Source organism: Lontra canadensis, unplaced genomic scaffold (genome assembly GCF_010015895.1).
Source record: "Lontra canadensis isolate GAN:19392208 unplaced genomic scaffold, GSC_riverotter_1.0 scaffold125, whole genome shotgun sequence".
Classification (NCBI taxonomy): domain Eukaryota; kingdom Metazoa; phylum Chordata; class Mammalia; order Carnivora; family Mustelidae; genus Lontra; species Lontra canadensis.
Window position 1 is genome coordinate 4,980,953 of NW_022631119.1, and position 5,600 is coordinate 4,986,552.

Consider the following 5,600-nt stretch of genomic DNA (forward strand, 5'->3'; position numbering starts at 1 on the left):
AGCATATGGGATTTCTTCAGGGGTTGATGAAATGTTCTAAAATGTTCTCAAATTGATGGCTTCACAACTCTGTGAGTATATTAAAATCCATGGAATTGTACACTAGAAATGGGTGAATTATATGGTGTGTGCATTATATCTTGATAAAGTGGTTACTGAAAAACACGTACTACAGTGTCAGGTAGAGCTAGGGAGAATGAGATGCAGGAGACAAACTAGAGTCTGAAGACTGGCTTTGCCACTTACAAATCTTTTGACCGTGGACTGCCTGGGTGGCTAAATCAGTTAGGTGTGTGACTCTTGATTTCAGCACAGGTCATGATCTCAGGTTTCATAAACTGAGCCCTACCTCAGGCTCCGTGCTCAGTGTGGGGTCTACTTGAGATTCTTTCTCTCCCTTTCCCCTTACCCTCTCCCCTGACCCCTGCTCATGCTCTAAATAAATAAATAAATAAATAAATAAATAAATAAAATTTTTTAAAAAATGGTTTCACCTTGACTGAGTTGTCTCACCTTGAAGATCCTTGGTTTCCTCTTCTGTAAAATTGGAATGATAATAGTACCTACTTAAAGTAGTGAATGCAAGAATTAAATGAAGTCACTAACAGTAGCTGGTAGATAATAAATACTCAGTGAATGTTGGGTTTTGTTCTTTTTTTTAGGATTTTAGTAATTTTTTTATTAACATATACTGTATTATTTGCTTCAGGGGTACAGGTCTGTGAATCATTAGTCTTACACAATTCATAGCACTCACCATAGCACATACCCTCCCCAATGTCTGTATCCCAGCCACCCTATCCCTCCCCTTCCACCCCCCAGCAACCCTCAGTTTCTTTCCTGGGATTAAGAGCCTTAAAGTTTGTCTCCCTCCCTGGTCCCATTCTTGTTTCATTTTTTCCCTCCCTACCCCCCATGACCCCAAACCTTGCCTCTCAAATTCCTCATATCAGAGAGATCATATGATAATTGATAATTGTCTTTCTCTGATTGATGTATTTCACTTAGCATAATACCTTCTAGTTCCATCCATGTCATTGCAAATGGCAAGATTTCAGGGGGTTTTGATGGCTGCATAGTATTCCATTGTGTATACATGCCACATGTTCTTTGTCCATTCATCTGTTGTTGGACATCTGGGTTCTTTCCATAATTTGGCTGTTGTGGACATTGCTGCTATAAACATTGGGGTACACGTGCCCCTTAGGATCACTACGTTTGTATCTTTAGGGTAAATACCCAGTAGTGCAATTGCAGGGTCATAGGGTAGCTCTATTTTCAACTTTTTGAGGAACCTCCATGCTGTTTCCCAGAGTGGCTGCACCAGCTTGCATTCCCACCAACAGTGTAGGAGGGTTCCCCTTTCTCCACATCCTCGGCAACATCTGTTGTTTCCTGACTTGTTAATTTTAGCCATTCTGACTGCTGTGAGGTGGTATCTCACAGTGGTTTTGATTTGTATTTCCCTGATGCCAAGTGATGTGGAGCACTTTTTCATGCGTCTGTTGGCCATTTAGATGCCTTTTTTGCAGAAATGTCTGTTCATGTCTTCTTCCCATTTCTTCATTGGATTATTTGTTCTTTGCGTGTTGAGTTTGATAAGTTATTTGTAGATTTTGAATACTAATTCTTTATCTGATATGTCATTTGCAAATATCTTCTCCCATTCTGTCAGTTATCTTTCAGTTTTGTTGACTGTTTCCTTTGCTGTGCAAAAGTTTTTGATCTGGATGAAGTCCCAGTAGTTCATTTTTGCCCTTGCTTCCCTTGCCTTTGGTGATGTTTCTAGGAAGAAGTTGCTGCAGCTGAGGTCGAAGAGGTTGCTGCCTGTGTTCTCTTCAAGGATTTGGATGGATTCCTGTCTCACATTGAGGTCTTTCGTCTATTTTGAGTCTATTTTTGTGTGTGGTGTAAGGAAATGGTCCAGTTTCATTCTTCTGCATGTGGTTATCCAATTTTCCCAACACCATTTGTTGAAGAGAATGTCCTTTTTCCATTGGAATTCTTTCCTGCTTTGTCAAAAATTAGTTGACCATAGAGTTGAGGGTCCATTTTGGGCTCTCTATTCTGTTCCATTAATCTATTTGTCTATTTTTGTGCCAGTACCATACTGTCTTGATGATTACAGCTTTGTAATGGAGCTTGAAGTCTGAAATTATGATGCTGCCAACTTTGGTTTTCTTTTCAACATTCCTCTGGCTATTTGGGGTCTTTTCTGGATCCATATAAATTTTAGGCCCTGCTGTGTTCCTGACCTTAGGGGAAAAGCTCTCAGTTTTTTACCATTGAGAATGATATTCGCTGTGGGTTTTTCATAGATGGCTTTTCTGATATTGAGGTATGTAACCTCTATCCCAACACCATGAAGAGTTTTAATCAAGAAAGGATGTCATGCTACTTTGTCATGCTTTTTCAGCATCTATTAAGAGTATCAATGGCTCATGTTCTTTCTTTTGTTAATATATTATATCACATTGATTGATTTGTGGATGTTGAACCAACCTTGCAGCCCAGGAATAAATCCCACTTGGTCATGGTGAATAAATCCTTTTAATGTACTGTTGGATCCTATTGGCTAGTGTTTTGGTGAGAATTTTTGCATCTGTGTTCATCAGGAATATTGGTCTGTAATTCTTTTTGATGGGGTCTTTGTTTGGTTTGGGGATCAAGGTAATGCTGGCCTCATAAAATGAGTTTGACAGTTTTCCTTAAATTTCTATTTTTTGGAACAGTTTCAGAAGAATAAGTATTAATTCTTCTTTAAATGTTTGGTAGATTCCCCTGGGAAGTTGTCTGGCCCTGGGCTCTTGTTTTTTGGGAGATTTTTTATGACTGCTTCAATCTCCTTACTGGTTATGGGTCTGTTCAGCTTTTCTATTTCTTCCTGGTTCGGTTTTAGTAGTTTGGGAATGCATCCATTTCTTCCAGATTGTCAAATTTTCTGGCGTATAACATATAATATGTTCTTATAACTGTTTGTATTTCTTTGGTGTTGGTTGTGATCTCTCCTCTTTCATTCATGATTTTATTAATTTGGGTCCTTCCTCTTTTCTTTTTGATAAGTATGGCCAGGGGTTTATCAATCTTACTAATTCTTTCAAAGAACCAGCTCCTAGTTTCATTGATTTGTTCTATTGTTCTTTTGGTTTCTATTTCATTGATTTCTGCTCTGATCTTTCTCTTCTGATATTTCTCTTCTCCTGGTGGGTTTAGGCTTTCTTTGCTGTTCTTTCTCCAGCTCCTTTAGGTGTAGGGTTAGGTTGTGTACTTGAGATCTTTCTTGTTTCTTGAGAAAAGCTTGTATTGCTATATACTTCCCTCTCAGGACCGCCTTTGCTGTGTCCCAAGGATTTTGAATGGTTGTGTTTTCATTTTCATTTGTTTCCATGAATTTTTAAATTCTTCTTTAATTTCCTGGTTGACCCATTCATTCTTTAGTAGGATGCTCTTTGGCCTCCTTGTATTTGAGTTCTTTACAACTTTCCTCTTGTGGTTGAGTTCTAGTTTCAGAGCATTGTGGTCTTAAAATATGCAGGGAATGATCCCAGTCTTTTAGTACCAGGTGAGACCTGATTTGTGACCCAGGATGTGATCTATTCTGGAGAATGTTCCATGTGCACTAGAAAAGAATGTGTATTCTGTTGCTTTGGGATGGAATGTTCTGAATATATCTGTGATGTCCATCTGTTCCAGTGTGTCATTTAAAGTCTTTATTTCCTTGTTGATCTTTTGTTTAGATGATCTGTCCATTTCATCGAGGGCATTGTTAAAGTCTCCTACTATTATTGTATTCTTGTTGATATGTTTCTTTGATTTTGTTATTAATTGGTTTATATAATTGACTGCTCCCATTTAGGGGCATAGATATTGAAAATTGTTAGGTCTTTTTGTTGGACAGACTCTTTAAGTATGATATAGTGTCCTTCCTCATCTCTTATTATAGTCTTTGGCTTAAAATCTAAGTTATTTGATATAAGGATTGCCACCCCAGCTTTCTTTTGATGTCCATTAGCATGGTAAATTGTTTTCCACCCCCTCACTTTACATATGGAGGTGTCTTTGGGTCTAATATGAGTTTCTTGCAGACATCATATCAATGGGTCTTGTTTTTTATCCATTCTGATACCCTATGTCTTTTGATTGGGGCATTTAGCCCATTTACATTCAGAGTAGCTATTGAATGATATGAATTTAGTGCCATTGTATTGACTGTTACTGTATATTGTCTCTGTTCCTATCTGGTCTGTTACTTTTAGGCTCTCTCTTTGCTTAGAGGACCCCTTTCAATATTTCCAGTAGGGCTGGTTTGGTGTTTGCAAATTCTTTCAGTTTTTGTTTGTCCTGGAAGGTTTTTATCTCTCCTTCTATTTTTGATGACAACCTAGCTGGATATAGTATTCTTGGCTGCATATTTTTCTCATTTAGTGCTCTGAATATATCATGCCAGTCCTTTCTGACCTGCCAAGTCTCTGTGGATAAGTCTGCTGCCAATCTAATATTTCTACCATTTTATGTTTAAGACCTCTTGTCCCAAGGTGTTTTATGGATTTTCTCTTTGTCACTGAGACTTTAAGTTTTACTATTTTTTGGACCTATTTTTATTGATTTTGAGGGAGGTTCTCTGTGCCTCCTGGATTTTGATGCTTGTTCCCTTTGCCAAATTAGGGAAATTCTCTGCTATACTTTGTTCCTCTATACCTTCTGCCCCTCTCTCTCTCTCTTTCTTCTTCTGGGATCCCAATTATTCTAATATTGTTTTGTCTTATAGTGTCACTTATCTCTTGAATTCTCTCCTTTTGGTCGAGTAGTTGTTTATCTCTCTCTTTTCTCAGCTTCTTTATTCTCCATCATTTGGTCTTCTATATCACTAATTTTCTCTTCTGCTTCATTTATCCTAGCAGTAAGAGCCTCTATTTTTTATTGTACTTCATTAATAGCTTTTTTAATTTCAACTTGGTTAGATTTTAGTTCTTCTATTTCTCCAGAAAGGGATTTTATTTCTCCAGAAAGGGATTCTCTAGTATCTTCCATGCTTTTTTTGAGCCCAGCTAGCACCTTGATAATCATCATTCTTAACTCTAGATCTGACATCTTACTAATGTCCATATTGATTAGGTCCCTAGCCTTCATTACTGCCTCTTATTCTTTTTTTTTTTTTAATTTTTTTTATTTGACAGACAGAGATCACAGGTAGGCAGAGAGGCAGGCAGAGAGAGAGGAGGAAGCAGACCCCCTGCCAAGCAGAGAGCCCAATGCGGGGCTCAATCCCAGGACCCTGGGATCATGACCTGAGCTAAAGGCAAAGGCTTTAACCCACTGAGCCACCCAGGCGCCCCTCTTGTTCTTTTTTTTTTTTTTAATTTTATTTTTTATAAACATGTTTTTATCCCCAGGGGTACAGGTCTGTGAATCGCCAGGTTTACACACTTCACAGCACTCACCATTCTTGTTCTTTTTTTTGAGGTGCGTTTTCTGCCTTGTCATTTTATTCAGATAAGAATAGATGAATCAGAGAATAAAATGCTAAAAGGGTAACAATGGCCCCTGAAAAATATACACTAACCAAATCGGAAGAGACCTCGGAAGAGAAAAAAGGAGGG